We start from the raw sequence: 13,113 nt of genomic DNA, 5'->3' as shown, positions 1-13,113 counted from the left end.
GTCTGTTAGCCATTCGTATGTCTTCTTTGGAGAAGTGTCTGTTCATGTCTTCTGCCCATTTTTTGACTTGATTATCTGTTTTTTGGGTGTTGAGTTCAAGAAGTTCTTTTTTGTTATTATTATTATTATGTTATGTTAATCACCATACATTACATCTTGCTGGAGTGGTGGGGAGTGGGAGGGATGGGGTGGCTGTGTGATAGACATTGGGGAGAGTATGTGCTATGGTGAGTACTGTGAATTGTGTAAGACTGTTGAATCACAGACCTGTACCTCTGAAACAAATAATACATTATATGTTAAAAAAAGAGAGAGAAGTTCTTTATAGATCTTAGATACCAGCCCTTTATCTGTAATGTCATTTGCAAAAATCTTCTCCCATTCCGTGGGTTGCCTCTTAGTTTTGTTGTCTGTTTCCTTTGCTGTGCAGAAGCTTTTTATCTTGATGAAGACCCTGAATCACCAAGGAAATGTTGAAAAAGAAAAACAAAGCTGGAGGCATCACGTTGCCTGATTTCAAGCTATATTGCAAATCTGTGATCACCAAGACAGCATGGTACTGGCACAAAAACAGACACATAGATCAATGAAAGAGAAATGGACCCTCAACTCTATGGTCAATTAGTCTTCAACAAATCAGGTAAAAATATCCAATGGAAAAATTACATTCTCTTCAATGAATGGTGCTGGGAAAATTGGACAGCTATATATAGAAGAATGAAATTGGACCATTCTCCTACACCATACACAAAGATAAACTCAAAATGGATGGAAAACCTCAATGTGAGACAGGAATCCATCAAAATCCTAGAGGAGAACATAGGCAGTAACCTCTTCGACAATGACCACAGCAACTTCTTTCAAGACACGTCTCCAAAGGCAAGGGAAACAAAAGCAAAAATGAACTTTTGGGACTTCATCAAGATGAGAATGTTATTTCTTTTTCAATTTTGAAAAATATTTGGTGAGATTTATAATTCTTGGTTGAATTTTTTTTCAATATTTATAGATGTCACTCCAATGTGTCCTTGCTTGCATGGTGTATTAGTTTCCTAGGGCTACTGCAACAAATTACCACAAACTGGGTGGCTTTAAACAACAGAAATTTATTCTCTCACAGTTCTGAAAGTTAGAAGTCCAAAATCAAGGTGTCAGTAAAGCCATACTTACTCTGAGACTTTGGATAGAATCCTCTCTTGCTTCTTCATGGATTCTGGTGGTGGTTAATAGTCTTTGGTGTTCCTTGGCTTGCAGCTGCATCACAGCAATCTCTGGATTTCTTGTCACATGATATTCTCCCAGTGAGTCCTTTTTTTTCTTTTTATAAAAGATACTAGTCATGTTGGATTAGGGCTCACCCTAATTGAGTATGACCTCATGTTAACTTGATTACATCTGCAAAGACTCTGTTTCTGAATAAGGTTACACTTATTCGCAGCTACTAGGGTTTAGGACTTCATCATATTTGTGGGGAGGACACAACTAAACCCACAACAGAGTTTGTGATGAGGATTTACTCTAACTCTTATTCTTCCTTTGTAGGAAATACATGTATTTTCTCTTGTTGCCTTCAAGGTTTTCTCTTTGTCTTTCTTTTTCAGGAGCTTCAATATTATATGCCTAACTCTGTGTGTATGTGTGTGGGGTGTGTGTGTGTGCGTGTGTGTGTGTGGTATTTATCCTATTTGGTGTTCTCTGAACTTCTTGGATATGTGGTTTGGTGACTATTAATAATTTTGGAGAAATATCATCAGTTATTTCTTTTATTTATTTATTTGAGAGAGAGAGAAAGAGAGAGAGAGCATGCATGAGCAGGGGGGAGGGACAGAGGGTAGAGGAAGAAGCAGACTCCCTGCTGAGCAGGGAGCCTGACACGGGGCTCAATCCCAGGACCCTGGGATCATGACCTGAGCCAAAGGCAGATGCTTAACTGACAGAGCCACTCAGGGTCCCCTATTATTTCTTTAAATATTTCTTCTGCCCCATTCTCTCTTCTTTTTCTCCAGTTACATGTGTTACACCATTTGATGTCCTGCATCTCTTAGATGCCCTATTGTCTTTTTATTTTCACTCATTTTTGCATAAAAATTTGGGCAATTCCTATACCTCATTTTTTAGTTTATTGATTCATTCCTTGACTATGAAAATCTACTGGGAAGCCTTTCAAAGGCATTCTTCATATTTGTTACTATATTTTTTATTTCTATGATTTCCTTGGGTTCTTATAGTTTCCATCTCTTTGCTAATATAACCTATATGCTCTTGCATGTGATCAACTTTTTCTGTTAGAACCTTTAATATATTAATCATAGTTATTTTAAGTTCCTTATCTGATAGTTTCATCATCTGTGTCATATCTGAGTCTGGTTTTGATAATTGATTGGTCTCTCCAGATTGTGATTTTTAAAAAACTTCTGACCCCTTTCACCCATGTTTTATTTTAACTTATGGCATCCTTTGTAAAATTTTTTGAAAGCCTGGCATGTTATTTAAGGTACTAGATATGAGGGAACTAGGCCTCTAGTGTGCAGATTTGTGTTAAGCTAGCCAGGAATTGTACTATATTTGAAGTGTGTTTTTTTTCATTTCTTGGTTACCAGTGTTGAAATTTACATCTTGCTCTGGATAGTAGAGGCTTGAAATTCCTCTGGTGGTATTATTTTTCTCCCATATTAGCTTTTGTTGTTCTCTTTATCTGGCTTTCAAGAAAGAATCTGTCTCTTGTAGCTCTCCCAGCTGTACTTTGCTATTGTTACTAAATGCTTTTTACTGTGGTGATAGAGTATGGGGAATCAGTGTGGGGGGGTGGGCATTATGTGATGTCCTTATTATGCCTCAGTCTTTGGGGAACACAGTGAGTCTGTCTTTCAGTGATGTTACCTTTATAGGCTTTTCTGTCACTCATGGAAGGCTAGAGCTTTCATCATCCTCATTTCCTCCCCCAGCTAAAGCAGCTATTTACCAAAATTCTCTGTCTATAGGTTGAGGATTTTCTCCCTACAGATTAAGGCTTTTCTTTCTTTTTCACCTAGTGAAATTGTGGACCTGGATCTGGGCAGAGTTCCATTTTTCCAGCTGCATTAGTATATCACTAGTATCTCCAGGTGATATACTCATCTTTTAATTAAAAATTTTGTTCCATGGGGCTCCTGGGTGGCTCAGTCGGTTAAGTGTCTGCCTTCAGCTCAGGTCATGATCCCAGCATCCTGGGATCGAGCCCCATGTCAGGCTCCCTGCTCAGCGGGGAGTCTGCTTCTCCCTCCCCCTGCTCTTGCTCTCTCTCTCCCTCTTAAATAAATAAATAAATAAATAAATAAATAAATAAGATTTTTAAAAAATTTTGTTCTATGAAGTGAAAGAGTCTTGGCAGATTTCCCAGTGACTTGCTCTTCCCTTGTCCTAACCAACATCATAAAGATGGGAGGTAATTTCTGTAGGTTCTTCTTAATCTTCATTTTCAGAGCTTGGTGGAGTTCCTCCAAAAGCTTGCAAAAGGGTGGGAAACTCCCTTGCTCAGGTCATTGTATCTCACTGAAAGTACCTGTCTCTCTCCAAATTCAGCACGGCTGTTAGTTCTGTAAATTTAGTTATATGTTGGAACCAATCATTAATATATTGTTTATCCATCTGTTTTTCTATATCTTTCCATCTTTGAGCTTAAACTGGAAGTCTAACCTTCATTTTTGAAGGGTACTCATGACTCACAGTGAGTACAGAATATTGGTTTTATGTTTTTGGTTTTTTTCATTTAATGCATTAAAGATGTCACTCAGTTATCTTCCTGTTTGAGAATTCTGCTATAAAATTTATCTTATTCTTTTGGGCAATGTATCTTTTTTCTATAGCTGCTTTCAAGATTTTCTTTGGTTTTCAGCAGTTTAAATGTCATATGCCTGTGTGTCCGTGTGTGTGTGTGTGTGTGTGTGTGTGTGTGCTGGTATTTTTCTTGCTTGGTATTCTTTAAACTTCATGGTTCTATGGCTTGTTGTCTGTCATTAATTTTGGTTAATTCATGACCATTATTTTTTCAAGTATTAAGTCTGGCCTGCTCTTTCTTTCTTTTCATTATGGAATTTCAATTACACATATGTTACACTGTTTGATATTGTCCCACAGCTCTTGGATGTTCTTTTTTTTTTTACTGTATTTTTCTCTTTGTATTTGAATTTGGATAATTTCTATTGACCTATCTTCAAATTCAGATTTTTCATAGCTGTTTTGAGAACATTGGTGACAACATAACAAAATAAAATTTTAAAAAAGAATATTGATGAGCCTGTTGAAGGCATTATTCATTTCTGTCGGTGTTTCTTTTATTTCTAACATTTTGAATCTTTCTTACAGCTTTTATCTCTTTTCTTAAATTACTTATCTAATCTTGCATGTTCTCTACCTCTTCCATAGAGCCTTTAACATTAGTTATAATTATTTTAAATTCTCTGCCTGATATTTCCAACACCTGTGTCATATCTGAGTCTAATTTTAATGATTACTTTGTCTTTTCAGACTGTGTTTTTCTTGCCTCTCTTTATGCCTTGTAGTTTTTTGTTGCAAGCTGGACATGTATAGGATAGCAGACACTGAGATAAATATTTTTAATGCTTGGATATGAGCCAGTTTTTCCCTCTTCTAGGCCTTTACTGCGGAGGTGTGTTTTAATGTGGTCTGGAACATGCACTGCAGCTGAAATTTGTTGTTGCTATGGTTACCAGAATTGAAGATTACTGTTGCTTTGGTTACCAGATTAAAGGGGAATTTTTTTTTTTTTGTTATTGTTGCTATGGGTACGAGAACCTTAATATTCTTCCAGTAATTTATTTTCTCTCTCACCACTTGAACCTTAATATTCTTCCAGTAATTTATTTTCTCTCTCACCACTTGTGCTTCTCCCCAGAGTGACTCTGTCTCTTGTGGTTCTACCAGTTGTATTTCACTGTTATATTTGTTGTATACTTGTTAGGTTTGTGTGAGGAATAAGCCTGATGAATGTATTTGATCTTTTGATTTAGTCTCAGTGTTAGGCAGGCACTGTATACCCGAGTCTTAAGCATGTGGATTACACAAGTCTTCCTGCCTCTCCTCCAGATACAATGATGGGCTTAACAAGAATTCCTTTCCCTCCTCCAGAGGAAGAGCCTTGTTTTTCCCCCTGTTCCCTTACCCTATGTACAGTGGCTTTCCAGCAGTGTCCTCAAATTAATGTTGTGATGCCCCCTCCTCTTTTGTATTGAGGCTTTTCTTACTTGGGAAAGATAGGGGAGATGGGTCTGGGCAGAGTTTTGGTGGTGAGCGTTGTGCCCTGTCCCAGTTGTAATGGAATTCCATCAGCGCCCTCAGGATGCAGGTTTTGATGAATTTTCCCTTAAAGATTAATTTTTTCTGTAATATAGACAAAGTCTATGGGCAGGGTGGATTTGGTAGTGGTTGTTGTTGCCTTCCCCTCAGACAGCATCAAGGAGAAAGTTTTCTCTGATTACTTGCTAATTCTCCCTGTGAAAGCTTGGTGGGGTCTCTTAAGGAAAAACCTGCCAAGAGTGTGGGAAACTTTTATGCCTGTGGCCCACAGTGTTTCACATTCTTAGGCTTGTCCATGCTAGGCCTTTAGCAATTTATTAAATTATTTCTAATTTAATCTTCCTGCCACCTTATATGGTATCTGGTGGCATATGTCTCAAGTAAACAGACACCAAAATAGTGCTTATAGCTGAGGGTTCCATTCTGTGTCAAAATTTTGAGTTTGGCTTTTTGCTCTGTTTTCTGAGGAGTTTAAGAAAATTAATTTGCAGTCCATCCAGCTTTTTTCTTGCCATAATGATGGTAAAAATATTCTCTTGCTTTCTACATTTTGAAATGAAAGCAGAAATCAATGAATAAGTCAATTTTATATCAAAATTTGGGTATAAATTGTTATTTTGACATTTGAATAAATATGTGAGACATTTGTGTTTGGCTAGTGTCTAAATGAGATTTTGAGACAATAGAATGAGAAAATGTGAAATCTGATAATGAACGTTTGTTATAGTTTTATATGATGCATACCCATTCTGGTGTCACCATTGCCCATCCATTGTCACACATTCACTCACACATCACTGGTGACTATTCATATAGTCACACGTACACACATGCACACAGTCAGATATAAAACCCCCATTAACCAACCCTTCCCTTGTTTCATACATTCATGGTCCAACACAAACTCCTCTCTCTCAAAGCCCCTGCTCTCCTATTTTCCAGCTTACTGAAAGGCATCAGCACCTCCCAGTCACCCAAACCACAAGGCAATCTGGAGTCAACCTTGGATTCCCCACATATTCCCTCACCAAGACTTTTCTGGCCAACCTCAACTGTTTTTCTCTAGTCCATTCCCTCCTTAGCAACCCATTGGCCACTGCCTTATTTCAGTGTCCCCCTGGACCACTAGAACAGCATTCTCACTGACACCCTTCCAATATATCATCTGTCCTACAAAAAAATGGTCTTTATGATGCACACAAATGTGGCCACATCACTACTCTGACTAAATACCAATTATTAATGGCTTCCTTAGGATAAAGTCCACATTTTATTTAGTTAGGCCTTTAAAGGCCTTCTTGACCTGATTTCTGAATATCTCTTCTTCTGTGTGTCAAGGTGTCTCTCCTCTTATGGACAAGACAGGACTACTAACCAGTGATTCTGTTTTAGTTGCCTTTGGTTCCTCGATGGCTAGCAACAAGCTTGAAATTTGGAAGGCCATCAATAGCTTCACTAACACATCATGCATAATATATTTCAGATATTACTATATTGATTTAATTATAATATATACATAGCATATTTTAAAACTACCCTCAAACATGACAGAAATATGATCAGATCACTCTCTGTCTCTCAATCAGAAATTTGTGTATCTTGGGATGCAGCAAAGGCAGTCATAAGAGGGAAGTATATAGCAATACAAGCCTACCTCAAGAAGTAAGAAAAGACTCAAATACACAACCTAACATACACCTAACAGAGCTAGAAAGGAACAGCAAATAAAGCCTAAAGACATCAGAAGAAGAGGAATAATAAAGATTAGAGCAGAAATAAATTATATAGAAACAAACAAACAAACAAAAACTCAGAACAGATCAATGAAACTGGGAGTTGGTTCTTTGAAAGAAATAATAAAATTGATAAACACTTACTCAGACATATCAAAAAGAAAAGAAAGGACCCAAATAGATAAAATCACAAATGAAAGAGGAGAGATCACAACCCACACGACAGAAATACAAACAACAGTAAGAGAATATAATGAAAGATTATATGCCACAGAACTGGAAGAATTGGATAAATTCCTAAAAATATACAAACTACCAAAACTGAAAGAAGAAGAAATAGAAAATTTGAACAGACCCATAAGCAACAAAAAATTGAATCAGTAATCAAAAATCTCCCAACAAACAAAAGTTCAGGGCCAAATAGCCTCCCAGGGGAATTCTACCAAACATTTAAAGAAGAGTTAATATCTATTCTTCTCAAACTGTTTCAAAAAATAGAAATGGAAGGAAAACTTCAAAACTCATTCAACAAGTCCAGAATTACCTTGATTCCAAAGCCAGACAAAGACTCCACTAAAAGGAGAATTTCAAGCCACTATCTCTGATGAACATGGAAGCAAAAATTCTCAACAAGCTACTAGCAAACCGAATCCAAAAATACATTTAAAAACTTATTCACTGGGACGCCTGGGTGGCTCAGTTGGTTAAGCGTCTGTCTTCGGCTCAGATCATGATCCTGGGGTCCTGGGATCGAGTCCTGCATTGGGCTCCTTGTTTAGCGGGGAGCCTGCTTCTCCCTTTGCCTATCGCTCCCCCTGCTTGCGCTCTCTCTCTCTCTCTCTGATGAATAAATAAAATCTTTAAAAAAACTTATTCACCATGATGAAGTGGGATTTACTTCTGGGCTGCAGGGGTGGATCAATATTTGCAAATCAATCAATGTGATACACCGCATTAATAAAAGAAAGTATAAGACTATATGATCCTTTCAATAGATGCAGAAAAAGCATTTGACAAAATACAGCATCTATTCTTGATAAAAACCCTCAACAAAGTAGAGTAGATGGAAAATACCTCAAGATAATAAAGGCCATATACATAAGACCCACAGCTAAAATGGCCCTCAATGGGAAAAATCTGAAAGCTTTTCCCCTAAGGTCAGGAACAAGACAAGGATGTTCATTCTCAACATTGTTATTTAACATAGTACTGGAGGTCCTAGCAATCAGACCACAAAAAGAAATACAAGGCATCCAAATAAGCAAGGAAGAAGTCAAACTTTCACTATTTGCAGACAACATGATACCCTATGTAGAAGACCCAAAAGACCCCACCAGAAAATTACTAGAACTGATATATGAATTCACAAAATCAGGGATATAAAATCAATGTACAGAAATTTGTTGCATTTCTATACACAAATAATGAAACAGTAGAAAAAGAAATCAAGGAATTGATCCCATTTACAATTGCAGCAAAAAACATAAGATACCTAGGAATAAACCTAAGCAAAGAGGTAAAAGATCTGTACTATGAAAACTGTAGAACACTTATGAAAGAAATTGAAAGGACACAAAGAAATGGAAAAACATTCCATGCTCATGGATTGGAAGAACATTGTTAAAATGTCTATGCTATCCAAAGCAATCTACACATTCAATGAAATCCTTATCAAAATACCACCAGCATTTTTCACAAAGCTAGAACAAACAATACAAAAATTTGTATGGAACCACTAAAGACCCCAAAGAGGCAAAGCAATCTTGAAAAAGAGAAGCAAAGTGGGAGGCATCACAATGCCTGACTTCAAGCTATATTAAAAAGCTGTAGCTTTTTTGCAATGGTTTTGCTGCCAGAACACAGGTGTCATGAAAACCACCACTAGACCTAAACCAAAATGGGAAAGGAAAAAACTCACATCAATCTCATCATCATGGGACATGTAGATTTGGGCAAGTCTACCAACTCCTGGTCATTTGACCTACAAATGTGATGGGATCGACAAAAGAACTATCGAAAAATTTGAGAAGGAGGCTGCTGGGATGGGAAAGGGCTCCTTCAAGTATGCCTGGGTCTTGGATAAACTGAAAGCTGAACGTGAACGTGGTATCACCATTGATATCTCCCTGTGGAAATTTGAGACCAGCAAGTATGTGACCATCATTGATGCCCCAGGACACAGAGACTTTATCAAAAACATGATTACAGGCACATCTCAGGCTGACTGTGTTGTCCTGATTGTTGCTGCTGGTGTTGGTGAATTTGAAGTAGGTATCTCCAAGAATGGGCAGACCCATGAGCATGCCCTTCTGGCCTACACACTGGGTGTAAAACAACTAATTTTTGGTGTTAACAAAATGGATTCCACTGAGCCACCCTATAGCCAGAAGAGATATGAGGAAATCATTAAGGTGGGCAGCACCTACATTAAGAAGATCGGCTACAACCCCTACACAGTAACATTTGTGCCAATTTCTGGTTGGAATAGTGAAAACATGCTGGAACCAAGTGCTAACATGTCTTGGTTCAAGGGATGGAAAGTCACCCATAAATATGGGAATGCCAGTGGAACCACACTGCTTGAAGCTCTGGATTACCGTCTGCCACCAACTCATCCAACTGTCAAGCCCTTGCATCTACCCCTCCAGGATGTCTACAAAATTGGTGGTATCAGTGCTGTCCCTGTGGGCAGAGTGGAGACTGGTGTTCTTAAACTTGGCATGGTGGTCACCTTTGCTCTAGTCAATCTTATAACTGAAGTAAAGTCTGTTGAAATGCACCATGAAGCTTTGAGCAAGGCTCTTGCTGGGGACAATGTGGGCTTCAATGTGAAGAACATATCTGTCAAAGATGTTTGTTGTGGCAATGTGGCTCGTGACAGCAAAAATGATCCACCAATGGAAGCAGCTGGCTTCACGGCTCAGGTGATTATCCTGAACCATCCAGGCCAAATCCGTGCTGGATATGCACCTGTGCTGGATTGTCACACAGCTCACATTGCTTGCAAGTTTGCTGAGCTGAAGAGACGATAGATTGTTGTTCTGGAAAAAAGCTGGAAGATGGTCCCAAGTTCTTGAAATCTGGCGATGCTGCCATTGTTGATATGGTTCCTGGCAAGCCTATGTGTGTTGAGAGCTTCTCTGACTATCCTTCTCTGGGCTGTTTTGCTGTTCGTGACATGAGACCGATGATTGCCGTGGGTATCATCAAAGCAATGGACAAGAAGGCAGCTGGAGCTGGCAAGGTCACCAAGTCTGCCCAGAAAGCTCAGAAGGCTAAATGAATATTATCCCCAATATCCACTGCCACCCCAGGCTTAATCAGTGGTGGAAGAATGGTGTCAGAACTGTTTGTGTTAATTGGCCATTTAAGTTTAATAGTAAAAGACTGGTTAATGATAACAATGCACCGTAAAACCATCAGAAGGAAAGGAAAATGTTTTGTGGACCATTTGTTTTTTCCTGTGTGTGGTAGTTTTAAGTTATTGGTTTTTAAAATCAGTACTTTTTAATGGAAACAACTTGACCAAAAATCTGTCACAGAATTTTGAGACCCATTAAAACATAAATTTAATGAGGAAAAAAAAAGCTGTAGTCATCAAGACCGTGTGGTACTGGCACAAAAACAGACACATAGATCAGTGGAATGGAATAGAACGCCCACAAATGGACCCACAACTATATGGTCAACTAATATTCGGCAAAGCAGAAAAGCACATCCTGTGAAAACAAAGAGAGTCTCTTCCACAAATGGTGTTGGGAAAACCGGACAGCAACATGCAGAAGAATGAAAGGGACCCCTTTATTACTCCATATGCAAAAATAACTTCAAAATGGATGAAAGACCTAAATGTGAGACAGGAAACTATCAAAATCCTAGAGGAGAACATAGGCAATACCCTCTTTGACATCAGCTGTAGCAGCTTCTTACTAGATATGTCTACTGAGGCAAGGGAAACAAAACCTGTAATAAGCTATTGGGACTTCATCAAAATAAAAAGCTTTTGCACATCGAAGGAAACAATCAACAAAGCTAAAAGGCAACCTGGGTGCCTGGGTGGCTCAGGTGGTTAAGCATCTGACTCTTGATTTCAGCTCAGGTCATGATCTCAGGATCTTGAGATTGAGCCCACATCAGGCTCCATGGTCAGTGGGGAGTCTGCTCAAGATTCTCTCTCCCTCTGCCCTCTGCCCCTCGCCCCACTCTCCCTAAATCTTTTTTTAAAAAAACCTAAAAGGCAACCTACTGAATAGGAGAAGGTATTTCCAAATGATATATCTGATAAAGGGTTAATATCTAAAATCTATAAAGAACTTATTAAGCTCAACCCCCCAAAATAAATAATGCAGTTAAGAAATGTGCAGAAGATATGAACAGACATTTCTCCAAAGAAGACATCCAGATGGCCAACAGACACATGAAAAGATGCTCAACATCACTAATCATCAGGGAAATGCAAATCAAAACTACAATGAGATATCACCTCACACCTGTCAGAATCACTGAAATCAACAACACAAAAAACAATAGGTGTTGGTGAGGTTGTGGAGAAGGAGGAATCCTATTGCATTGTTGGTGGGAATGTAAACTTGCACAGCCACTGTGGAAGACAGTATGGAGTTTCCTTAGAACATTAGAAAATAGAACTACCCTATGATCCAGTAATCACACTACTGGTTATTTACTCAAATAATACAAAAACACTAATTCAAAGGGATATATGCACCCCTATGTTTATAGCAGCATTATTTACAATAGCCAAATTATGGAAGCAGCTCAAGCATCCATCAATAGATTAATGGATAAAGAGGATGTGGTATATATACACAATGGAATATTATTCAGCCATAAAAAGAAAGAAATCTTGGTGGCGCCTGGGTGGCTCAGTCGTTAAGCGTCTGCCTTCGGCTCAGGTCATGATCCCAGGGTCCTGGGATCGAGCCCCACATCGGGCTCCCTGCTCAGCGGGAGGCCTGCTTCTCCGTCTCCCACTCCCCCTGCTTGTGTTCCCTCTCTCGCTGTGTCTCTCTCTGTCAAATAAATAAACAAAATCTTTAAAAAAAAAAAAAAAAAAAAAAAAAGAAAGAAAGAAATCTTGCCATTTGCAATGGCATAGATGGGGCTGGAGAGTATAATACTAAGTGAAATAAGTCATTCAGAGAAAGACAAATACCATATGATTTCACTTATATGTGGAATTTAAGATACAACAGCAACAAAAGAGTAAAAGAAAGAAAGAGGGAAAGAGAGAGAAGCCAAGAAACAGATTCTAACTATAGAGAACAAGCTGATGGTTATCAAATGGGAGGTGGGGGATGGGATGGGTGAAATAGGTGATGCGGATTAAGGAGTGCACTTGCTGTGATGAGCACTGGGTGATGTATGGAATTGTTGAATCTATTGTCTATTGAACCTACTATATTGTATTCTTGAAACTAATATAACACTATATATTAACTATACTGGAATTAAAATTAAAATATAATTACATTTTTAAAAACAGCAGGATTTTTGGAAATTGACAAGTTCATTCTAAAATGTATATGGAAATGTAAATGGAGAGAAAGAGCCAATTAATCTTGAAGAAGCATAGCTGAAGGGCTCTGTAAAAAGAGTTAATAGAAAGTTATAATGAAGACATTGTATTATTGGTGCAAGGCTAAACAGACAGATGGAATAGACTAAAGAGTCCAGAAACACACATGTGCATATATGGTCACTGATGATGTAAATGCCATTGCGATGAGGTGGGGAAAAGATGGTCTTTTTAGTAACTTGTGCAGTATCAATTATATATCTCTACAGGGGGAAAAAAGGAATATTCCCCCATCTTCACAAAATGTGAAATAATCCATTTGAGCTGTATTTCACACCTAAGTAAGAAATGTAAAATAATAAAGCTCTCAGAAGAAAATGCAGGCAGGCAGCTGGGGTGGCTTGCTGGAGCCCGCGTGGGCAATAAGGACTTTGTTCTCTAAATATTGAGGTTCTGGGTTCTGATTGTTGATCACAGCTTTTCATGGCTGAGGTGCTGGCATCTTCTCAGAAAGTTAAACACAGAACTATCACATGACCTAGCAATTTT

General features: G+C 38.4%; 1 pseudogene; it reads left to right on the top strand.

Annotated features, from left to right (window-relative positions):
• The first annotated feature begins 8,925 nt into the window (after positions 1-8,925).
• On the top strand, positions 8,926-10,311 carry LOC116629114 (annotated as a pseudogene).
• Positions 10,312-13,113: the final 2,802 nt, after the last annotated feature.

Source organism: Phoca vitulina, unplaced genomic scaffold (assembly GCF_004348235.1).
Source record: "Phoca vitulina isolate PV1807 unplaced genomic scaffold, GSC_HSeal_1.0 scaffold287, whole genome shotgun sequence".
NCBI lineage: Eukaryota > Metazoa > Chordata > Mammalia > Carnivora > Phocidae > Phoca > Phoca vitulina.
The sequence above is the reverse complement of the archived record's forward strand: the minus strand, read 5'-3'. Positions and strand labels throughout refer to the sequence as shown.